The sequence below is a fragment of the Ochotona princeps genome, chromosome 17, assembly GCF_030435755.1.
Source record: "Ochotona princeps isolate mOchPri1 chromosome 17, mOchPri1.hap1, whole genome shotgun sequence".
Taxonomy (NCBI): Eukaryota; Metazoa; Chordata; class Mammalia; order Lagomorpha; family Ochotonidae; genus Ochotona; species Ochotona princeps.
This window is the reverse complement of record NC_080848.1, coordinates 8,898,632-8,924,128: the sequence shown is the minus strand read 5'-3', so window position 1 is coordinate 8,924,128 and position 25,497 is coordinate 8,898,632.

The window sequence follows — 25,497 nt, the reverse complement described above, 5'->3', positions numbered from 1 at the left end:
AGAAACAGTCAATACAGGGTAGCCCCAAAGAGAAGGAGAAAAAAAAAATCTAACCTGTAGTTAGTGTTGGAAGAAACTTAACCCAAGATTTGAGTGTGTGGGTTTCTTGTCCCAGAGACCCCAGTTGGAGAGGCTGGGACCCCAGTTAAACACTATTCGCCACTCGCTTATTAACAAAGAAAAAAGAGAAAGAGGAGAAAAAAGAGACTGGCAGCCTCACTCTCAAAAAAAGAAAGGACCCCAGATTTCAAAACACTCGGACTTATTTTTCTTTCAAAAGGCAGCTTCAGAAACCTGTCCATCCCTCCATCAAAGCCCTGAGCCCTTTGAAGCCGCCCCCTCCCCAGGCCTACCTGCTGATTATTCAGGGAAATATTATATTGACACGACTCTTTAGAATATAAAGGCTCGACGGTGTGTGGGTGCAACCTTGTACTATCTCGCACCCACACATGATTAAAAATTGAGATGGCCAACTTTGAAACAATCAAACGCATTAGAAGCCTCTTAATGAGCCGCTCTCTGAACGGGAGCAACCACAAACTTCAGAAAAGTGCTTCTGTGGAAATCCCGGGGTCTTTGATCCGGGAAAGTCACGGCAGGGTGAATTTATTTCAAGTTGATTTTTTTTTTGGCATCCTGGTCCTCCCGAAATATTGGGAGCTATCTTTCTGAGCAAGATGTGGGAGCAAACAATGGTACCGTGTCTTTCATTTATGTGCAATTTGACAGAGTGCAGTTTATTAAGTGGGAACGAGGCAGAAACATTATCTGAAGCCCGGGGACTCTGGTGGGGATCGCCTCCCCTTTGTACCAGTGGGAGTTGGCGACATTTTGAACCTGCTCACCATTAAATGCCTCCCTGAGTGGTGCAAGAGCCTTTTTAAAAAGAAAGCCGATGCATTTATGATGTAAATTCGTTATTTTGACAGTCTTTGAAATCTGTCATATTCACATCCAATTTAATGCCGTGCAAAAGAGAGAGAGAGAGTCCTTTTTCTTTAAAACACTTTAAAGATGTTCAAAGCCATTTTCATGTAGCAAACTATTGTTACACCTAATATATCCTGAAAGTATTTTAGCAAAGGAACTTACAGGATTCTGCTTTAAGTCATGTTGGGTTCTAAAACATGGCAGTCTGCGAGTAAGCTTTAGTCAGGAAATCTCTTTTTGATTTGTTAAAAAGCTGTTTTTGATTTCTGTGTATACAATTAGCCAGCACAGATGCACTGGCCAGTGTGGGCAATCGTCAAGCGTGAGAGAAGTTTGGCCTGATGAGCTGCCACGTGTGTTCCTACGCATTCTGGGTAGGTGAGCCTTCTGGACCACTGATCCCAAGGTCTCCTTCCAGCAAGCTCAGCTCTCCGGAACCCACCAGCAATCCAGAGCAGTGGTTCTCACATTCAGTGACACTGGAGACAACGTTTGGTTGTCCCCGTTGGGAGAACAGGTTCTGTGGGATTCAGAAGGCAGACGCCAGGGATGCGATTGGATTTCTGAGGATGCACAGGCCGGCCCCTCCCTGTGGGGAATGCACCATCTCCACATGTGCAGAGCATCGAGGCTAAGAGACATTGCTGCAGGAGTAAGCAGGGAAGGTCTCTCTAGGTATCATTCCTGTGACAGGTGCACTGAGGTGGCACCTGCCAGGCTGGCAGCGTTGCCTTCTGAGAAGTAGAGATTTTTGGACCCCACACTCATGGACCAAAATGGGTCTTCCCCGAGGAGAAAAGTTGTAGGAATCTGTGTCATCCAGATGTTTCCCAGGGAATGGGGCTGTAGTTCAACCGTAAGCAAGCACCTGAGCCGTCACACTATGCCACAGGCATCATGTCTTCCCAAGAAAGAGCCTCTGCCTCTCTCACAGCAATCTGCTTTAACTTGGTGCCAAATTTTAAAATTGTATTTATTTGGTTTTCAAAGGTGAAAAGGGACAGAGAGAAGTCTCCCACCCTTTAGTTCCTACCTGCCCCCAACATCATAACCAAATACCCGCAACAGCCGTTGGCTAAGCCAGGCTGAATCCGAGAGCCTGGAACTCATCCCAGGCCTCCTAGAGGGTGGCCGAGATGCAAGTCCTTAAGCCAGCACCTGCTGACTCCTAGGGTGTACATTAGCAGCAAGCCTGGGGCCCCAGAGACGCTCACGAAATTGAGACCCCAGGTCTGAAGCGTCCTGTTGGGGGCGCACAAGAATGGAGCGTAAATTGGGACAAGTGGCACTCAGGGAACAAGCATGACCATTTATCACGACCATGACCCCTAGGACAGCCTCAGCCTTTTCTGAGGACCAAAAATCTTAAAAGCAAATATGTAAAACATCATGTGTACTAAATATGTAGAGATTTTTGCTCCTTGTCAGCATTCCCTAATGAATGCCGTGCTAACAGCTATTCCTCATTGTAGGCCCCTTGTTTGGGGTGTTGTTAGCAATGGTGAAATGATTCAGAGTACACAGGAAGAATGCCCATGGGTTGTATGAATACAACACCACTTGACCACCCTCGAGTGGACCTCAAGCCTCGGTGGATTCTGTCACAGTCAAAGGTTCTAGAACCAGCGCTGATGAACACCGGTGGACAACTATATTGCCATATTATCATCAGCAGTTCTGCTGCGTTCTACCACTCCACAGTCCTACCCACACAGTACGTACCACCTGCCAGCTGGATCCAGGACAGTGTTTTTTAAAGTCTTTTTTCTTTTTGTTTGTTTGTTTTTGGCCACCCCTTTGTCTAGCTCAAAAACCAAGCTCCCAATCAGACTGTGGCAGTGAGACTCCCAGGATCTGCGTGCTGACAGCTTCAGGATGAAGGAGATTCCAGACATGAAGGAAAATCTTCCTCTGACTGAGCTGCCCCTGTCCCTTGGAGGGATGGAGGTGGGAGGTGGAAAAGGGTGGCATTTAGGGTTCATTTTGATGAAATCCAAACCTCCTATTTTTCAACTCCCTTTTTAGTCCCAACGAGCCTTCTCAGGCTTGCTAATCCCTCTTACCAAGTGGGTTTTAGCTGCAGCCACACTTCTTTATCAGCTGGCGCGGCATTTTCATCTCACGTGGAGGGCTCACTGCAGTTGAACTTCAAAGCGGCCACCCCAAGAAGGCTGGAGAAGAGTTGCAAGCGCCTTCACAGACGTCTTATCGCCCCAGGAGCCAAGCAAGAGAACGCTCGCCTCCAAAGCAGCGCAGAGTCAGCCTAATCTGCTGAGGCGATCAAACAGTGGCTGGAAAGATCTGCCCCAAAAGGGGGAAATGGCATTTGCTGGCTTGTTGGTCGCCCAGGATCTAGGCTGGCCTTGTCCAGTATAGAGAAATGTGCTGTGCGGATGCTAATTATAGCCAAGGCGTGAGAATACCAAACACATACACATGCGCACACCCCTCTCCCATGAGTGGGTATTTGGGGGATGGCTGTAACCTTAGGGAAATGAAATGGCCTTCGCCTTACTGTAGAGGGTATTGTCTTACCATCACATCTCCCTGTTGGAGTTGAACTGGAGGCAGAGAACCGGGCTAGGTCCAGCCAACTCACTCCCTACGTCCATGAATTGCTGACATGTCAAAGAGACAAAACTCTGAGAATCTTTCTTAAAAGTTCGTGGAACGCCTGAATTAAAAGATAGCCTTGTTTGCATACAGGAAAACATGAAATCTACATGTGGATTTTTTTTTCCCACAATGTGCATTTTTGTGAACTTTTTTTTTTTTGAGATTTGTGCCTTTTTGATTGAAAGTCAAAGTTACAGAGAAAGCAAGAGGAGAGAGAACGAGGTCTTCCATCCACTGGATCACCCCTGAAATGACCACAATAGGTGGGGTGTGAGCCAGGCTGAAACCAGGCGTAAGGTACTTAATACAGGCCTCCCCCGTGGGTGCAGGGGCGTACAGACTTGGCCATCTCCTGCTGATTTCTCAGGGTGCATTAGCAGGGATCTGAATTGGAAGTGGAGCAGCTGGGACTTGAACAAACACCCATATGGGATGTGTATACTGCAGGTGGCGGCTTAACCCACGGAGTTGCAACATGAATTTTTTGAAAACTCCATAGCGTGCATGAATTTCAACAAAATACACCTCTGTTTTAATTCCAGTTTTCTAAGAACACTTGGAAGTGTATGCACCTGCTTTGTTGAAAATTTACTTATTTTTCATTGACATGTGGTAAGCCTGCATATGTATAGGTTACCCTGCAACATTTCAGTTCATGTTAGTGATGTGAAGTGACCATATAAGAGCCACTGGCATGCCTGTCATTTCACACATGACCTTTAACTAGCTATTATGAAGTGTATGGGGGCTGGTGCTGTGGCTCAACAGGCTAATTCTCCACTTGCTAATGTCATCATGCCATTTGAGTGCTAGCTCATGTCCCGGCTGCTCCGCTTCCCATCCAGCTCCTTGCTTGTGGCCTGGAAAAGCAGTCAAGGATGGCCCAAAGCCTTGAGCTCCTGCACCCGCATGGGAGACTCGGAAGAAGCTCCAGGCTCCTGGCTTTGGATTGGCTCAACTCCAGCCATCTCAGCCATTTGGGGAGTGAGCCAGTGGATAGAAGATCTTTGTGTCTCTCCTCTCTGTAACATCTGTCTTTCCAATAAAAATAAATAAATCTTTCTAAAATGAATGAAAGAAATGTATGGTGGATGATGGTCAACCATGGTTGCTGTGGAACATTAGAACCTTCCCCCGACCCATCCCCGCTGCATCCCATACCTTGCTTCTCTCACCTGGAAAGATTGTTCTTCCCGATGGGAAATGAATGTTGGGGAAGGGCGCTTCAGAAAGCTACCACAGAGGTCGGTAGACGAGACACAGAGAGCCACCATGGTTCATTCATCTGCTCCTGGCTTTGTGGGAGGGGTCAAACACCCCGCTGTATAATATGGGGCTCCAGCTCAGCAGCCTAAACTCCAGGGGCTGATAGGAAGGGGGACGTATCTGTCGCATGGGTCTCTGTGCTAGTGTGTGAGGGGCTGCTAGAGAGAAGGGGACTCTGGGGCAGGTGACACTTGCTGATCTTTGTCACTGTATCAGAAGGATGTACGCCATCTTCATGAGCCTCCTCTGGCTTTTCTGCATTCACATCAGCTGGCCCCTCACCCCGATCCAGCAGAGCTTCAGCTGTGGTCTCGCTTGTTTATTTCCCCCAAGTCTGGGACTGCCCCCTTTTTCCTCCCTGCTGTGGGAAATGCATCCCTGAAACTCCAGTGGTCTTCCCAGTTGCTGCTCCAACTGCTGCTGTCCACCCCATCTCTCCCCAGCAGCCTGAGCTCTCCTCTGTAGAAATCACAGTAAATTCTTTGCCCACCACCTGCCAGGGTCCCCTCAATGTAGCCCGCCTAACTTGGGCTCTTTTCTCACTGGACATTGGCTGGGTCCTTGGATGTGCCAGGCTTTTCCCCACCTCTTCACTTCTGCCCCTACTAAACCCTCCCCTTATATTCTGCTGCTCCCATTTGGCTTTCAGCCCTAACAGCACTTCCTCAGAAGGGGGCCCTTTCGGACCACTTCATTCAAAGTGGCCCCACCTGGCCTGGAGCCTCTCTCTCTCTTGATGCTGGGCTCTTGTCACAATCCCTGTCACCCCCATCCACACTCAATTCAACTCCCCAGGGCTTGCTCTACAGCTGTCACCACTTTCCCAGGCGCCCAGGACAAGATGTGGCACGTGTCAGCTTCTTAAACGGATGGCTGCCGTTCTGCCCCTGGACTGTAGGGTGGCAGTCTTTGAAGTGCTTTTGACTCAGGATGGGAGTCATGTTGTGGGAGGCGTGTTGGGCTCAGCAATCGGCCAGCTTTCTGTAGAAGGGAGATGACCCCCTGCTCATCTCAATGGCTCAGGGGCAGCGTTCACATGGCCTGGAGCAGGTGCTCAGCTGATGGCAATTGCTCTGGCATTCTGTGGCAGAGGGGAGGCCAGCCCAGCCCTGGAGCCCCTCTCCCAAATGCCAGCTGTCACCCACTTAGCCCGTCACACTTTCCCAAGGTCCAAATTAAATGCAAATGTTTCCACTGGGAGGGGAAGCTCATCATCCAGCCGCCTGTATCAGCTTCCATGTAAATCATGTGGACTGAGATGAGCAGAGCCCTGAGGGAACAGCAGACAAAGTTCTGTGAGACTAAGAGAGGGGCAAGATTGTAGGTCAAGATGGACTCTCCAAAAGACGCCGAAATACGGCCCAGGACAATGGCTCAATTGGCTAATCCTCCCCCTCCAAGTGCCAGGATTCCATATGGGCACTGGTTTGTGTCCCAGCTGCTCCCTGCTTCCCATCCAGCTCCCTGCTCGTGGTCTGCAAAAGCTGTGGAGGACGGCCCAAAGCCTTGGGACCCTGCACCCATACGTGAGATCCAGAAGAAGCTCTGGATCCTGGTTTTGGATCAGCTCAACTCCAGTTGTTAGAGCTATCTGGGGAAGATCTTTCTCTCTGTCTCTCCCTCTCTCTCTATAAACTGCCTTTCAATAAAAATAAATAGTAAAAGAAAAACTAAAATAAACCCAGGCTCCAACCTACCCATTGTACAAGTGCTAATTCCGGACGTGAACTCAAGCCTCTGACCCCATCATCACTCTGTGGCCCCTGCCTGAAGTCTGAGTTAGTTTGAAATACATGGAACGGGTACATGGGACAGAGTAGGAGAACAGTGTCAAACTAGGACCTGGGCAGGGAGACGAGCACAGTCCCCTGTGCCCTTGGCAGCTCCGTCTATGCCGGAATCCTTGCTCCAGTCTGTGGGGCAGGTGAGGTCACCCAGACGTTGTTCCAGGCTTAGATCCTTGTATCTTTGCAGCCTCATTTCCTTCTGCCCCTCAACCAGTCACGGTCATCATCTGCTATGTCACACGGCTATGGCCAGGATCAAGGTGCTTGGGCTGGGAATACTGTGAACTGTGCGAGTGCAGGGCCCCAAAGAAGAGTGTTGGAAATGTGCAAGACAATGGCCCATGGAGATAAAGGGTGGCTGCTGGGTGCTACCAGCAAGTTCCTTCTCTGGACCCCATTGCCCCTCAAGTCAATAGAGGTTTGCTGCCCTAACCCTGTTTTTCTCTCTCCCTCTGTCCACTATTTGAATCTAGCACCCCCACTCTTATACGAAGCAGGTTCCAAAGCTTTTTGAGACTGGTAAAACAAAAAAAAATCACTATCAAAGAATAAAACAGGCTCCATCATTCACTTGGCAGACAAAGATGAGCGGGGTGTTTCTAGAAGAATAGAAACAGGAAGGAGAACAAATAAATAAGACTATAGACTTTTTGCTAAGAAGGGTGACTAAGGCATATGTCTCACGCCTGAGTCTTTTTGGTTAGACTTAAAAGATCCATTGGACCTTGGAGGAGTGTTTGTCCTGTGGTTTGATGGCAGTGGCTCCCCAGGACAGAAGGAAAATGGCTCTTAGTGATAATTCTGCCACAGGCGACTGGGCCATGGATGAGGTCTACCTTCTCAGAAGCACGCTTCCTTGGCCTGTGGTCTGGACACCCCCAAAATAAGAGCACACAGCAGGGGTGTCCAGAGGTCCTGCTCGAGTTTTCCTGAACAACAGCTGTGATGTGGAACATGCCTTCTCCTTGCAAACTTCCCAGCCACCACAGAGACAGGGAAAGGGGCCCGGAGACCACCTGCAGCTGCAAAGTTCTAGAAAACCCGTGATGCTTCTAGAAAACTTCCAGTTCTAGAAAACCTGTGATGGCCTTTGCTGGCAATACTGAAGCCCTCAGTGATTGGCCTGCAAATGACAAGGGGCTTGTGGTGGTGGGGACAGAGGGTGATGGGAGACAGGGCAGAGAGGGGGGAAGGTGTTCTCCTTCGACTTCAAGAATATATCCAAAAGAAGCCCCTTAAAAAAGCTTGCCCTCTTGCCATACCCTAGGTGGCATTTTTACATCCATACCAATACCAAATACAGACCATGCCCAGTTGTCTGAGAATAGCTCTTCCCCAAATCACTCCCAAGTTCAGTCTTCTTTCAGCATCCCAGGGGGCAGTAAGCCTGCTTGGGCGTGAGGATAGCAGGAAGGAGCATAAAAGGTAAAATTGCGATTTGGGGAGAGATTCTCCCTTTATAAAAGATTTTTTTTTAATTCATGTGAAAAGTAGAGTTACAAGAAGAGGGAGAGACAGGCCTTCCATGCGCTGAGTTTTTCCCCAGATGGCTGCAATGGCTGAGTCTCACGCCGGGAGCCAGGAACTCCACCCAGTTCTCCCATGCAGCGGACGGGAGACCAGGCACTTCAGTCATCCTCTGCTACTATCCCAGGTACAGGATCAGAAGTGTAGTAGCTGGGGCTCGAATGAGCGCTCATAGGTGATGCCGGCATAGCAGGCAGAAGCTAAACCCACCATGCCACAATGCCAGATGAGATTATGGGGCCCCGCTCAGCAGCCTAGTGGTTTAAGTCTTCGCTTTGCATGCGCTGGGATCCCATCTCGGCACCGATTTGTGTCCCGACTGCTTTACTTCCTTTCCAACTCCCTACTTGTAGCCTGGGAAAGCGGTCAAGGACATCCCAAAGCCTTGGGACCCTGCACCCACATGGGAGACCCAGAAGAAGCACCTGACTCCTGGCTTTAGATCGGCTCTGCTCTGGCCATTGCGGTCACTTGGGGAGCGAACCAGTGAACGAATGTTTCCTTCTGTCTCTCCTCTCTGTAAAACAGCCTTTCCAATGAAATTAAATCTTTTTAAAACTGTAAAGTAAATTAACTTGGATTTACAAGGCTTTTCATTTTTTAAAGGATGTGTTCTGTTAGATAGATAGATTACGTATTAGCTAGATAATAGATTAGCTCGGTAGATACACAGGTGGGTAAGCAGTTTACTAAGCAAATACACATGTGGTAGACTAGATGGTCGGAACAGAGACGCTCGGTGACAGGCCAGATATAAGCATAGAAGTTGATCACATATACTTGATAGATTCAGACCATGTGAACATGCGCTGTATACATCATATTTCTAAATATTCTGCATTTCCTAAGACCAAAGACATGCTGAGAGACAACCACAGGAAACAGTCAAATTGAGGAAATCTGCGTTAAGACAGCGCTTTATCTACTCTCTTCTCCAGATTCTAATTCCATCGTTTGTCCCCCAAAAGTGCCCTTGGCAGCCATTCGTCCGTAAGGGCTGGTGATCCAATCCAGAATAAGAATTCAAGGCAAGGGCTTCCTGGGCCTTCCTGGGATTCTGTCAACTCCTGTGCAATTTTGTCTATAGGCTTTTCAATGGGTCTCAGGAAAGATTTCAAACAGCAAAGATACACATATATAATAAGGTAAAATGCAAGTTTAAAACCAGATGGAACAAATTAGAGGGTTGAGATAAACAAATAAAGATGAGCAAGAGAGGCAAACAAACAAATTGGGGGTGAGGTTATTCTACAGGGACACACGGTGAAGGCCTTTGCGTTTGTTAATATAAGTGAATCATGCTGTTTTCCGTAAGCTTTCTGGCAGCCAAAGCAAGGAAGGAAACAAGATAGGCAGGTCCCATGTCGGGGGTTCTATGTTGTGAAATAGCGTCTTCTTTTTAATGCTGGTGTTTATACCTCATGATTGGGATGCATGCTCTCTTTTCTCAGCTCTTTGTCCAAGTTCATGTCCCCCTGAGCTCTGAGCTGAAGGAAACAGAAGCTAGAAGCCTCCAAGGTCCTGGTAGCTATAGGCTCCATGCATTTGTGCTTTTAACTACTGCTACCCCTTCATGATGAAGTATACGTGCCCAGAGAGCCAGTGCTCATCTTCTGTCCTCCCCGGTGTTTCCCCAGGGACCCCCACAATTCCAGGTTCAACTGAGGGCCTGGGAGGTTGCGGGGATGAACTGTGTCCCTGGATACAAGGTTGACACCTAAATATACGGCATCCAGTTCGCATGAGTACATCATGCCCACCCTGTGATGCCTGCAAACCCCAAAGGAGCCGCAAGAGTTTCCCTGCTCCAGGTTAGCCTCCAACCCTCAGGGGCCAGCTGGGCAGCTGGTGGACACTCGATAGCACTTGCTGACAGATGGACATTTGCACTGGCTCGGCTGGGCTGGGTCGGAGGCCGTCAGGGCCAGAGAGGTGAGGGCTCCTGCCCGCCTCCTCTGTGAGTCGCAGCTGCAAAAAAAAAAAAAAGAGAGAGAGAGAGAGCCATCTGTGCCATACCCGGCTGCAAGGGCTGCCCGTGGCGCCGGTGTGCCTTGCAAGCCACAGGCAGCCCTCAGCCTGGCCCCACTGGCCTCCTCCGCAGCAGAGCTCGGAGCACCAAGAGGCACTGTGTGGCTTTAGGGTTGCAGCCCCTGACCAGATGCCCAGCACCCGGGGGGTCCATCCCCACCTGCAGCACCTTTGGGCACATTGGAGTACTCCGCAGAGCACCAGGCTTGGTCCTAAATGTCCTGCCTGCAATGCCACTTCCCCAGGTCCTGCTCCTCTTTCCTCTCCATACTCCAAACCAGGCTAGTCCTGCCTGGTTCCCTGGGACTCAGAGCCTCCAACACATCTTTTATTAATATTTAATACTAAAAAATTTTTTCAGTGCTATTTACCATCTGGTTTTTTTTCCCTTGACTGAAAATAATTGGAGACGAAACGCCTGTTGCTTCTCCCCCACCTCGCACTGTCTCAGAAGGAACAATGGGGACAGACAATGACTGCGTTTTTTTTTCTCCAAGCAAAACAAGCATGAACGAACTCTCCTTGCTGAGCTGCAGGAGTGGCACCAAATCAAATGGGCCTCACCTCCCCACCTTTCCTGCCTCCTGTGTGTTCAGCACCCAGTGGGTCTTGCATCCAGGAAAACTTTTCTGGCAGCAAGGTCTGGGATGGGGGAGGGTCTTGAATTTCTATTAGCCAAGTTTTGTTAATTTTCTTCTGTTCTGGCAACATCTGGCACATTTGATGTTCCACTAAAGTTTACACCATCTGTAAATATAAATAGCTGGGTCTTGATTCCATTAGAGGCCCATGAATGGAACAGAAATATTCTAAGCTGCCGCGAGGCCGGGAACCCACGGCAGGCCTGGGGGCCCTCTCTGGGAAAAGGGAGGAGTGGCTGAGCTGTGTCCTAGCTCGGATGGAGCCAGGCCTTTCAGCTTCCTGGCCGGTGGGCTTGAAGCCTCCCCTTGGATCCTTTCAGCATCACGGAAATGCCCATTGGTGGTGGGAGGGACCTCATGGGAATACTGGGCAGATGGACACTGAGGCCAGTGTAACCTAAGATCAGGAGTGCAGTGACAGGGCCAGCACCTGCAGGTGCATCAGAGGGGGACATCTCGCGGCTGTCACCCACCCCACCAGAAACAGAGGCCACCTGAGCTCAGGACACTGACAGATGCCCCACAGATTGATGCTGAGGCCTCCTCCTGCTCCCTGGGCCCAGCTGTAAGATGTAAGTTGCATGGCAGAGGGACCTGTCTTGGCTGCATGGGCCCAGCACAGCTCTGAGGCTGGATTTAGTTATCCAAAGTTCTCACTAAGTCCACCTCCTGCTCTGATCTTGCCAGGTCATTTTGTGCCTACTCTTAGATATCCAAGCTGAGCTTAATCAAACTTTAATTTTTCTCTCTCTTTCTCTCTCTAATGTCTTTCTGAATCACTCTCTTTCGTTCTCTCTCTCTCCTTTGTTAATTTCCAAAAAAAATATAGAGGCCTCCCAACTTGAAGCTTCTGGTTTCCAAATTCATATGCTTGTTGAAACTCTCAGCCCACATGATAGAGGCAGGGCCTTTGGGCCTCAGGCCATGAGGGTCAAGTTCATCTAATGTGTGTCATGGCTTTCTAAGAGACGCAAGGAAGCTCCTGTAACTGCATGTGTGGACACAACAAGAAGGTGCTCATTTGCTAACCAAGAAGAGAGCCCTCCTTGCCAAGCAACGGTCGGCTGGCGCCCGCATCTCATTCTTGGTAGCCTCCCATATTCAGAGAAACAAATGTTTGTTGTGGAAGCCCCACCAGTCTGTAGATTTGGGGGAGAAGGAAGACTGTAACAGACTGAACTGGCTAAAACTCCGTCTCCACGCCCACCTTTCAACTCCAGGGACAAGTTGCTCTTGCCCGAGACACCTGATATTTGACCCAAGGATGGCCCTGCCCTACCAACTGAGGTTGATCTCATCACCACAATTCCTGTCTGTCCAGCAGAGTCCCAGGAGCATCCAGTCACGGCTGGATCTCCTGTCCAAGCCAACCATGGCTCATACACCAGCCTACCTGCTGCGTCTCCCCTCACAGATTTCCCCAAACCGCGTCCTGTAGGCATTCCCCTCCACCACACAGTCACCCGTGGGTCGCCTGTCAGGCAGCACTTGCCCTGTGCAGCCTTCCTGGAAGGGTCTCTCACAGCACTCACTGTGGTGTGACCACAAGGGCGTTTGTTACATAAGCAAGCATGAGATACTGAATGCTACAGAGTAAACCTCCGTACCCTCTAAGTCCATATGCTGAAGTCCTAACCCCCAGGTCCCTCTGTGGCTTTGTTTGGGGATGGGATCTCCAAGGAAGCTGTATTAAATGAGCTCATGAAAGTAGGGTGCTGATCCAATCGGTCATCTCATAAGAAGAGATGCTAAATGATTAAGCTGTCACCTAGGGCGCTAACATCTCGTATGGGCACCAGTCCAAGTTCCGGCTGTTCCGCTTCCTATCCAGCTTCCTGCTACTATGCCTGAGAGAGCAGCAGAAGATGGCTTAAATCCCAGCGTACCAGTCACCACGTGGGAGACCTGGATGAAGTTCAAGCATTTTGTTTAGGCAGCTTGAGCATACTTGTACACCATGTGGGAACAGCTGAATAGTGGTCCAACAGTCCACCCATTCAATCCTGAATCACCTGCTGAGTTCCTCCCGAAGTTGAGTACTGGGCACTGGGGATATTAAAGAAGAAGAAGAGGGAAGAGGAGGAGAAGGAAGAGGAGGAGAAAGCACACACACACACACACACACACACACACACACACACAGGTGTCTGGGATTACAGCCCCACCTGCGAGGCAAACATCCCCTATGGATTCCAGTTCAAGTCCCAGCTGCTCCACTTCCAATCCAACTCCCTGTTAATGCACTTGGGAAAGCATTGAGAACTGGCCGAATGCTTGGGCCCCTGCACCCAGGTGGGAGACCAGGAAGAAGTTCCTGGCTCTTGGCTTCAGTCCAGCACTAGTGCTGCAGCTGTCTCAAGAGCTAAGCAGAAGACATAAGATCTCTCCCCTTCTCTGTCACTCTGGGCTTTTCGAATAAATCAGTGTAGGGGACTGGCACAGTGGCATAACAAGTTAATCCTCTGCCTGTAGTGCCAGCATCCCATATGGGCACCAGTTCTAGTCCCAGCCTGCCAATGGCCTAAGAAAGCAGCAAAGGATGGCCCAAGCTCTTGGGCCCCTGTACCCACATAAGAAACCCAGAAGAAACCTTAGTTTACTGGCTTCAGATAGACTCAGCTCCAACCATTGTGGTCATTTGAAGAGTGAACCATCAGATGGAAAATCTCTCTCCATCTTTCTGTCTGTAAAATCTGTCTTTCAAATAAAAATAAATTTTTCTTTAAAAGAGGGGGCCTGGTGCAGTAGCCTAGCAGAAAAAGTCCTCACCTTGCACATGCCGTGACTTCATATGGGCCACACTTCCCATCTAACTCCCTGCTTGTGGCCTGGGAAAGCAGTTAAGGATGGCCCAAAGCTTTGGGACCCTGCACCCACATGGGAGACCCAGAAGAGGCTCCTGGCTCCTGGTTTCAGATTGGCTCAGCACCTGCTGTTGTGGTGACTTGGGGAGTGAATCAGGGAACGGAAGATCTTTCTGTCTCTCATCTCTCATTCATCATAAAATGAATCTTTTTTTTAAAAGAGAAGAAAGAAAGAAAAAGAGAGAGAAAGAAAGAAAGAGAACCATGGTGTGCCTCCACCTTAGCAGGCTGCAGCCCAGTGCTCACAGAGCTGTGTGGTGGAGGCATAGCCTGTGTTCTTACGGCTGACACTGCTGTGGCTGATAGCCCTGCTGTGTTCTCTACGGGTGTCTGAGGTCAAGGACTGAGTCACAAGAATGGGATTTGAGGCTAATTCTGCCCTTGCCCCTCGTGTGAGGATGGGCTACTTGCTGGAACCCTCCAGCTCTCCCAGCTCCTTTCAATGATGGGGATCAGAACAGGTTGTCTTAATGATTGCCCAGTAACATAGGCTGCAAAGGGCTGTCATAGGAAGCTCCCACCAGGTGGTTCAAACCACGGGAATACATTCTCTCTCAATTCTGGGGCTGCAGCCCACAGTCAAGGTGTCTCCCAGGGGAATCTCTTCTCTAGTCTCCGCCTTTGCCCTAGACTTCAGCCTTCTCCCTCTGCCTTTGCCTCCTGCCCTTACAAAGACATCAGCCCTATTGGAGCTGGACCACCCTTGTGACCCCTCAAGACTGTCTGCCCATACAGTCCAATCCAAGGAACCAGAAGTCAGAAACCCACGTGTCAGCAGTGCAGGTGTGGGGGTTACCTTTCCAGCCATAACCCCTGGTGGTAGATTACAACAGATCAAGGAAAATGGAAATAAAAGATAAGGTTAGAGGTAGGTATTGAGCCTAGTGGACTTGGATCTCCCAAAAGGGTCCAAATTGAATGCCCATCCTAACTGCTGAGAGCAGTGCCCTATTGATGCAGACCCCAGCAGGCAGTGGTGATGGCCCAAGTTGCTGGGTCCCTGCCACCCACATGGGAGGGTCACCTCCTGGCTTCAGCCCCCTGTGGGTACTGTGGTGGGCATTTGGATATGAACCAGAGGATAGGAGCGCACTCTCTCTCTTCTGTCTCTTTTTCTCTCTAACTCATGTGTGTGTACGTGTGTGTGTGTGCCTGCTTCTCAAAGGAATACATATTTACAAAAAAGATTCGTTTATTTGGGTGCCAAGAGATTTTGAAACCAACACATAGCCTTTCATAATATACATTCTCGTGAGCTTTTTGAAGACTTCTCTGAGGCAAGAATTTCAAAACCTTCTGGCACCGTAGCTGATCTTTGCATTCCATTTTCCACAAACTTTTTGAAGTCCCCTCGCATAAGGTGCATGGCTAAAATGGAATCCGGTGACCGCTGAGGCGCCTGCAGTCATGTACCGGGCCCTCTTGGCTCGCCATTATGGAAAGTTATACACCGTGCCACGTGAGACCAGGACCCCAAAGAGAACATTTGCTTTAGGGGACCACAGTCTGAAGTGGCAGCAGATTGCCTGGCTCCAATTTCACATACACCACCCCGCCCCCTCCCTGCCTTGCTGGGACCACAAACTTCCCTACAAGTTACCTAACTACTCCTATTGGGCCAGGACCATCCCAACACTACAGTGATGGCAAAATGAGACAACCTCTGAGCAAGGGATTTAGTGGGAAACGTTGCAAGCACCCGTCAATGGGAGCTGTTGCTGATTAACTTCCCACTGGCCCTTGGGATGCAAGCTGCAGATGAGATGAGAAAGTCAAGGCCAATGTGAGGTTTGTGTGACTCCTCTCTGAGTTTGGGCTGTTTGGCCTCGCCCTGGCTTTTTCCAGGAGAAATAGTTCCAATTCCTTTAACCTTCCAGCATGGGGCCCTAGTTTCCATCCCTTTGATCATGGCTGTGGCTCTGGATGCCCTCCAACCTCGCCAAGCCCTTTCAGGAGGGGGTGACACAGACTTGAGCCAGCCATCTAATGAGGAGCTGACTGAGGCGGGGCCCAAGAGGGGGGATGACTCGGGGAGGAGGAGGCATGGCATGATGTAGAATGTACTTGGCTCGGAGGCCGGAGAGGCGTCCGGTGACTGGGACCAGATGCCCTGGGTTTTCCAAGACGAGCTTTTCAAGAGATGGCTCAGATTTCAAATATTCCATTCCTGGGCTCTATCCACTGGGGAAATATCCCCAAAGTTCTAACTCTCCTGAGCCCCTACTCTGCAGGCCACAGGGGACTCTCACACTTGGACATGACACCGAAATGTCCTCCCCTCCTGCTAGAGAACACATGTTAGCCTAGTGCGATGACGTCACGTCATGGCAGCCGTAAGGGAGCCACAAGTTCCCCCTCACGCAGGTCACTCAGAAAGCAGGGTCCCCGGGAGCATCCAACTCCTTTGTCCTCAGCCTGGGGACCCCAGTGCTGTCCTTTTCCCCTCCCAGACAATGAGCCCCCCCCCAGGGCTTTGCTAGCTACCACCCTGCCCTGTGCACCTCTGGGGCACACCAGGGAGTTGTGTCATGACTCCGGAGAAGCCGGTTCTGGATTCATGCTAAACATTTGCCTTGAGCTCTGAGTGCATCACCTTCTCGTGGTGCTATTGTGTTTCGCCTTGGCTTTTGTGAGGCCATGTTTTCAATTTGTCACGCTTGTTTTGAATGCTACTCTTGGCTCTCTGAGGGTGAGCCACCCCACCAAATTTAGCATCCTGTGAAGCTGTGATGGGCACAGCCCCGAGTCTTTTTGTTTCAGAGTCATTAGCAAAGATGGGTCTGGCACATAATCCCCAGGGGAACAGTGCCCTTTCAAGTAGATGCCTCATCACTCATTACGCAACAAAGAATGCCTTTCTTTCTTGGGGGCTATGGACATATATATGCTGCCTGTAGATCATGGACACGGGGCACACGAGCAGAAGTAGGACATAAAAGGGCACGTAATCCCACTCCACAGATGTCAGGACTGTCATCTGGCAGGGATCCCTCTTGTGAAATAGATCAACATACATGTCCGTCAACATGGAGTAAGTGTTATGCACTCTCCACGTGGATCCCAGAGCGAAGTACGCACACTCACTTGCCATGTTTGCAAAGGCAAAGTTTCTGTATAGACTGTGTATTTTATCCACTGAATCCTAGCTCCCTGGAATGGTCCAAGAAAACACACGCAGCCTTGTGACTTCCTTTAAGAAAAGCCTTTCTCCGTATTGGCCTCTGGGAGCATCACAAGGTGGACAGGCCTGGCCAAGGCTCTGAGAAGTCCTGCAGTATAAAAAAAAATCAATTTTTAAATGTTTTAGCTTAGGGAATATTTATTTCATGCACCTAAGAGTGAAGTCCTTTTGGAATTAGATTTTTCATTAAATACTTATTATTTATCGATGAATTCCAATGAAATTGTTCTGAGGCAGCATAGGTTCCCTCCACCACTTGGTTCCTTCCTTCGATCTCACAGTACTGGCATCTCCATATCCACTAGTCCCACCTCCTCAGCACCAATCAACCACTGATATGGAATAATTTTTAAAGTGTGGCTCTCTGGGCTGGCTCTGTCTCAGTAGGCTAAGCCTCTGCCTGCAGCACCAGCACCTTATATGGATGTCGATTCACATCCCAACTGATCCAGCTCCCTGCTTATGAACTGGGAAAGCATATTTTTTTAAAAATGTCTGGGTCTGTAGTAAACACATACCACACTTTCCTTGTCGATGTTGTTAGCACAGCAGCCTAAGCTCCCCCTGCTAAGCAGTTCTAGTGTCTCCCCAAGAAAGATTACAGCCATCCCATTTGCCTTCCTCTTCCGCGGTTTCCCAACCAAGGGGCTGCCCTGTCCCCTCGAATGCCCGCAGGGCAACAGTCCAGCCCCGACATGTGCCAGTCTCTCAGGGAGACCACGAGTGCAGCTCCACGGATAGAACTGGCTCCCAAGTTCTCCAGTTTGGTGAATGGCACAGGGCCTGGCAGGTGGGCGCCAGCCCTCCAGACCACATAGTCTACCTAATAAGGCTAGCCAAGATGGAACGATTGTTTGGGGTGTGATAGGTGCTGTCGCTATGCACTGGCATCTAAATGGCCCCATAACCCGATGACAAACGTCTTCCATCCACAGGTGAGCAAACAGAGAGAGCTTGCATCATCTGTCTGAAGCCCCACAGCTAGTAAGAGTTAAAGTGAGAGTGCAAGCCCAGCCTCAGCCCCATGGCCTTCACTCTGCACACCCTGCCTGTCCTTCAGTACTGAGCAGTCTTCTCCAGGGGCAATCCTTCCTCCTCCTCCTCCTCCTCCTCCTCCTCCTCCTAGTTCCGCTTCACTGTGCACACCTTTGTCCCCTCCATTCCTCCCACTCCAGCTGTCCTCCCTCCTCTTCACCTGTGTCCCCAACCCCTAAAATGCTCCCCCCCCCTCACCTCTACTAGAAGGCAGTACCCAAGGAAGCCTGCAGGCATCCCTGGACCACCTGAGCTCGAGAGATCACTGCCGTCTTTTGCACCTGCTTCTGTGTGCATCCTCGAATTGTGTGTAACAGAGACACCTGCTGGCTGCTCCAAGTACAGGATCCCAGAAAACCACAGCTCCCGCCTCCCAGTTCTCAGCTGTGCCAGGGCCTGGTGGACAGTTTATTGTCAGTTCTTCCCTGTTCTCAGGACAGACTGGACTGGTCTCCAAGATGGGCTGCGAGGACTTCATCTTGTCCCATCCTACCCTGCAAGACAAAAGCCAAAGAGGACAACTCTGAGCACCTGCAAAGCACCTGCTGGGGCATGGTGGGAGACAGAGCCATTGAACAGCCAAGACAACACCGGTGGATTTTCTGTCATGCAAATGAGAGGAAGGACCAGCTGGGGATGTGTCACTGGGGGAGCACAGCCTCCTTGGTTAGGGGGAGATTTACAGCCCCTCATCCACGGCCCTGGCTCCACCACAGGGAGAATTTCAGGTTCGTTGGCATCTTTTGCCAGTTCAAATACTGAGTTGTAGGGAGGATGAGGAAGGAAGGTTGGCCTTTTCCCAGCAAACCCCCTACCTAAGCAATAGCCCAGCGGAGGGTTTCCCAGGTGTGCTGCTGAATACAGGAGACCCAGGAGGGCCCGCATCGCTCCCTCCTGGAACAGGAGCTCAGAGTGCAGGAAATGGGGGACAGCTTCTCCCAGACATGCTCAAACTGCACCTCATCTGGCCTGAATGCTCGGTATTTACAAACACCTGATGCACCATGTGCAGTGTTGAGATTGAAGGAGCTAGCCAGAAACTCCTATGGGTTTGGCTTCTCTCTCCCACGTGAGAGGGAGACCTTGGCTGTCCCAGTTCCCTCTCGAGTTATCCCAACAAATATGCTCGTGGAAGGCAGGGCCCAACACACATGGTGGCAGTACTCAGGGGAGCTGAGACTGAGTGCAGGCATTCTGATCTGGGATGCAGCGTCCCAGAGAGGCCTCGACCTTTGGACCAGGGGGAGGGAGTTAACAAGAGGGTCGTCAGTGTCATGGTGACACGCAGAAATAAAGGCGGAGGGGGAGGGCCAAGGGAGAACGGTGCGGGAAAACAAGAGGGGGGTCTTCCAAAAGTTCATGGAACATGTGAATTATGAAAAGATAATGCGTGCATTTTCTGAAATTGTTCGCACTAAAAGGATGTAAAATGGGATTTGGGGGAGATCCCAAGACCTCAAAATGCAGAAGTCCCCATGACAAGGGCCTGCATGGCCAGCTGTTCCCTGGAACCTTGTTAGGACAGAGGAGGAGTTCCAACATGGACCATTTTTAAAAGAGTGGCTTTGGGATGATGAAATGTAGCAGCAGGCACCCCAGGAATATGGGAGTCAGGGCTGGGATAAGAGAGAACCCCATTGACCTGGTACAAAAGCTCGATTGGCTAATCCTCCCCTTGCAAGCACTGGGATCTCATATGGGCACTGGTTTGTGTCCCAGTTGCTCCACTTCCCACCCAGCTCCCTGCTTGTGGCCTGGGAAAGCAGTGGAGGACGACCCAAAGCCTTGGGACCCTGCATCCGCATGGGAGATCTGGAAGAATGCCTGACTCCTGGATTCAGATCAGATCAACTTTGACCATTGCAACCACTTAGAGAGTGAACCAGCAAATGGAAGATCTTTGTCTCTCCTTCTCTTTGCAAATCCGTCTTTCCACTAAGAATAAATAAATCTTTAAGAGAGAAAGAACTCCATCCAAATGTTGTCTGCAGGAACAAAGCAGCCGAGTGCTGTCTAGAAGGCAGAAATATTCAAGGCACACGTGTCGTTTTAAGCCTCCGAGGGGCCACAGTCAAAAAAAACTGAAGAGAGAAAGTCATTTTACATTTTAATTAGCCTGATGGACCCAGAACATCCTCATGGTAACCAATGCCTTACGACTTCTCCTAAGACATTTTATGTCCTGTAGCACTAGTGCTGGCATCCAGAGCATGACTCAGAGCACATCTTGACTTCAACCAGACCTGCTTAGTTCAAGTGGCCTCTCGCCCCCAGGTGGTGGTGGCATGTGCCATGGGGGACCTTGGCACTGACTACGGAGAGTCTCCATCGTCACATCTAGGAGCAAGGGGTGTCATTGGTATCAGTAGACAGACGCAGCAATGTCGCTGACACATGCACCTCCACCCCTGAGACTGAACCAGCCTACACTTGCCGCCGACAGAGCACTGGGGAAGCGGAGCACTCATCACCCCCATTGTCAGGTGACACCACAGCAGACACTCCCGCTAGAACCCAGGCCTCGCCTCAGACAGGGCAGGTGTCCAGGCGCCACTGTCAGAACTTCCTGGCACTTGGTGATCCAGCAGCGACTACGCCCTGAGCCGCTCAGATAAGCCAGAGCGTGCTGGTTGTGATTATCGCCCTGCAATTCCCTTCGCTCCACCCCACCCAAACCTCAGCCGCGCAATGGCGGGGCAAAGCGACTGCTCTGTGCAGGGAGCTGGGACAGCGTCCCCTGCAGTTGGACAGTGGATCACCGCGCAGCTGTCCTCGGCAAATGGACTCCCAGAAGCCAGGGAGACTGTGTTTCTCTACTTGGCTTCTTGGCTACACACCCAAGTTTGGAAGCCAAAGGTGAGCCGTTGGCGAGTATGGCGAGTATGGCGAGTATGGCGAGTATGCCGGGAGCGGCACGAGGCGAAGGCTGTGTCGCTCAGCTTGGATAACCGAGGCGCCATCTCTCCAGGATTCCTTCTCTTCAGGCAGAGCACCTGAGCTTTTTAGAAAAACACAACCTTTTCCTCCTTTTCTCCTATCTCCCTGCCTTCACTGCTTGGTTGTTGGAGGATTCTAAGATGGTTGGGGTTGGGCTCTGAGCAGATGAGGGCCGAAGGAGCCCTGCTGGTGCAGCCACATGTTGGCAGGAAATCAGGAAAACGCAGCAAGCTGCTTGGTTGATACCGACAGGTCGTAGGACTTCAAACACTCCACCGTCAATAAACCAAAGAGTACATGATCGTGGTGAGCACTCACTTTGGAGCCAGGCTGCCAGTGACAGCATCCAGGCCTCAGCACTGGCTAACCGTGTGACCGTAGACAACTCGCTTGAGCGTTTTGCGCCTCAGTCTCTTGTCTGTAAAATGGGGTAATAGTAGTTCCTGCTACAGAAGGGTACATTGTTAATAAATTAACGTACATTAAGGTCTCCCGGCCATGTGGATCCTATAGTGAGTGCCCAAGGAATGTCAGCTGAGCAAATAAGCACCTGCTTGATTGTTTTCCGCTCCACTGCACACTTTCTCAGAGCACTGGAGCACAGCAAAGCATGTGTTATTGCTGGAAAGCGCAGCAAAGGATGTATCATTTTTCTTATCTTATTTGACCACTGTTTTGGACTAGAAAGCAAAGCCTGAAGCCGGGACGAAAAGGCTGCCACCTGATTTGCAAAATGCAAGGCCGGGGCAGTGCAGGTAAAAGCCAAGAGAAAGAGGGTGGGCAGAAACGGGAAAGGATGACACAGCAACACCTGAACCGCGAGGTGACTCAGCAGGCACGCTTACCGTGCATGCAGTGTTTCTCCAGAACCCAGAAGATACCTCCTAAGGAGTAGTCCCAGGGAGAGGTGGGGGAGCAGGAATCAACCTGCCCAGCCCCTCTTGCATCCTATTGGTCAAATTTGTCCCTCAGATTCTCAAGAATCCAACTCCACGCAAGTGGAGTCCTCTGGTCCCCCAGCAACCACTCTGGCTTCCAGCCCTTCAGGTGTGAGAGTCCACCAAGTCAGAAAGAGGAGGAGTAGCCCTGCTACGTGGGCCACCAACCCAGGGGGAGGAAGACAGACCCGGCCAAGAGGATCTGAGGGAGCCCCCAGGGCTGCGGAGCCAGTGGGTGGAGCCTGTTCTTAGGGGATGCCATCCGGATATACCAGGGTCAGCCTGGAGCAGCTCTCTCTCTTTTAAAGATGTATTTGTCTTTATTGGAAAGGCAGATTTACAGAAAGAAGGAGAGACAGAGAGAAAGATCTTCAATTTGCTGGTTCACTCCCCACGTGGTTGCAATGGCCAAAGTTAAGTTGATTTGAAACCAGGAGCGTCTGTGTGCTGAACCCCAGTTCTGGGGCTCTCGACTCCAGACAGGAGCCCAGCAGCTCGTGGAAACTTCTGGAACCTTTCCTAGAAAGGGGTTCTCTGAGATGCAGTGGCTGGAGGGATTGGGGATTTTAGCTGAGGCCACTGCACCACCTTCTGCAGTGCCCCACTCACTCCAGAGGCGGGAATGCAAAAGAGAGTTTCACTGGAGAATGTTGGGGTCAGGAGCTCCTGGAAAGAATGCCAAATATGAGAGGGCTCAAGATGTGGGTGGCTGCAAGCTGCAGGGGATTTTAGATTAAAAGAGTTTCCAAAGACACTTCTCCAAGGTCAGTGACAGGCAGGTCCCGGCCACATCTTGTGCCTCCTGCTGAGAATTCCAGGGGTCAGGACTCTCTTCTGGGGAGTCAAGTTTGAAGGGTTTCCCATGGACCCCCAGAATGAGGGGGCAGGTGGCATATTTACCTCGATTTTCCTCTGCTAGTCTTCCAGGCTAGAGGAGACCCCCGCTTGGGCAGCAGTCTGAAGCAGGCAGAGCCAAGTATAAATTCTATCTGCCTGCCCTTGAAGAGCTGTGTGGCTGTGTCCAACCGACCTTGTCTCTCTGAGCCCATTTCCTCCTCAATACGAGACGATAGGCCGATGTGTGGAGACACAGGGTGGGGGTGCGGGGCAGCGTGTGACATGTATGGTGGAAACACCCAGTCATGTTTCTCCTGGGCCCAGTGATGTCTGTCACCTTGAGTTTGTGCTGCACCTACCACCTGTTGAACCACTTCTGAAGATGGCCACGGAGGCAGGGTCTTCGATGTGGGTCTCACTACCAACAGATCAGCCAGATGCCATTGGTTCAAAAACTACCACCTGCCAGTCATGGTCCAAGACACCAGGGACTCAGCAGTAAGCCAGGTAGAATCACACAGAGCTGGACTTCTGTTGACCACAGTAAGAGTTTTAAGTTGTGTCTGAGCCTGAGCGTTTTTGCACACATTCAGCCCTTACAAGGACCTCCCAATGTGCACAGCATTATTCCCACATTGTACAGATGAGGCTGCGCAAGGGTTAAAATGGCAGATTTGGGGAGCAATGCTGTGGTGCAGCACATTAAACCACTGATTGCGGTGTTGGCATCCCACCTGGGCACGGGTTCCAGTCCCAGAAGCTCAGATTCAATTCTCTGCTAAAGTGATTAGGAAAGCAATGGAAGGTGACCCAAGTACTTGGGTACCTGCACCCACATGGGAAACTTGGATAAAGTTTCTGCCTTCTGCCTGGCCTAGGCCTGACCAATGTGGCCATTTATTGGGTGGACAGGCAGATGGAAGATATCTCTCTTTCTTTCCCCCTCTCCCTCTCTCTGTAATTCTGCCTTTTAGCTTACTAAATGAGTATTTTTTAAAAAAAAAAAGTCATAATCAATGACCCAGGACTCATTCCAGAAGCCCCTGACGCTGAACAGCTTTGCGCTACCTTTCCCATCTGTAACGCTGCCAACTGTCCTTGACATCAAAGCAAGAAGGCTACGTGAAGATCCCCGGGAAGAGAGAAGCATAGGCGGGGATGACGCCTCCATTAGCCAGCACGTTCCCCAGGCTCTAGAGACAGGTTTCCCTCAAGAAACACATTCTGTCCCCCCCGTCCCCAATGCTTCCTGGAGCAAACTCCACTTCCCAGCTTGCCAACAGTCTGGCTTTCCAGAAGAATAGGAGAACAGATTCTTCTTGTTTGAAGCCGCCAACTTTGGGGTAATTTCTTATGGCAGCCCCGGGAAATGAACACAACTTTGGCGCAATGGAAGAAACCCTGGATTTATAGTCAGACGGCCTGAACTCCAGCCTTAGCTCTCCACGTCCTCGTCAGGGCACCCTTGCACAAGAATTTGGCCTTCACCCAGGCCTTGGTACGGTGTCTTCCTCAGAAGAACAAGGACATTATCCCTTGACTCCCAAGGCTGCAGTGCGAATGAAGCGACAGCTCAGAGGATGGAGACAGAGCAACCAGGAAAGTCCAGTGCGTTCCTTCTAGGTGGAGGGTTGGGCTAAGCGGGGGACAAGTTAACGAGCTGGAAGCCCTAGTGCCCAGGACAGTGGCTGGAAGCAGAAATCCCTGAGCATTTGCTTCCAAAGGTTGCAGTGGGTTGGCAAGGTGGCTCCTCCATGACATCACCTCCTAAACAGGGAGAGCCCAGCTCCTGGACCAGGCAGAAGCAAGCGTTTGCAGAATGAATCAAGGAGCCCTGGCACTTGGCTATTGAGGCATGACTTCCTGCCAGGAGCCTGGGTGTGTGTGTGTGGGAGGGAGCCCTGTGCCAAGGGAGTCTTCAGGCTTCAAAGCCCAAGAGAAGGCAATTAAGTTTATGGTGGACTTAGTCAGGAAACTGTAAACCTAGGCCATTGCCCCTGTACAGTAGACTCTTTTAGCACCATCCCAGAACACACTGAACAGTCTGGGCCCTGGTTCCAAGATCGTCTCTTAAAACGCCATTTACAGTCTAGACAAGGTTATTGTGACATCACTGCTACCTCTGGGTCTTCAAATGTCACCAGGTTGGAGTATATGCTCGGTGATGGACCAAGATCCTAGACCCACAAGCCCAGTCCCACACCACATCAAATGCCTCCAGGAGAAAACACACGAAGAAAATCAGAAATGGTGAACTTGTGGGCAGGCGTGAGTGTGACTTAGTTTTCCAAAAATAGATCACACTCCCCTGGCTCCTTTTTAAAAACTCCTTTTAAAAAGAAGATTCATTTATTTTTATTGGAAAGGCAGATATACAGAGAGGAGGAGAGACGGAGAAGATCTTCCATCCACTGACTCACTCCCCAAGTAGCCATAATAGCCGGAGCTGATCTGATCTGAAGCCAGGAACCTGGAGTTTCATCTGGACCTCCCACTTGTGTTGTACAGGGTCCCAAGGCTTTGGGTCGTCCTTGACTACTTTCCCAGACCACAAGCAGGAAGTTGGACAGGAAGTGGGGCAGCTGGGGTTTGAGCCAAAGCCTATATGAAATCCCAGAGTGTGCAAGGTGAGAACTTTAGCCGCTAGGCTACCTTGCCCGGCCCTCCCAAAACTCTTAGCAGGTGGAACTACCCCTCAGGATCCAGACTGATCGGCTGTGGCCAGAGCTAAGCGGGGTCACTTCACAAGGCTGAAGGAATCAGGTCATCTAGAGGACACAGCAATCCTCAACGTTTATGCCCCCAATAATAGAGCTTTAAAATACGAGAGAAGTGCAAGGTGAAATAGGCAAATTACAGAGATTTTTACACTCCTGCTTCAACACTGAGATCTGAACAACACTATCA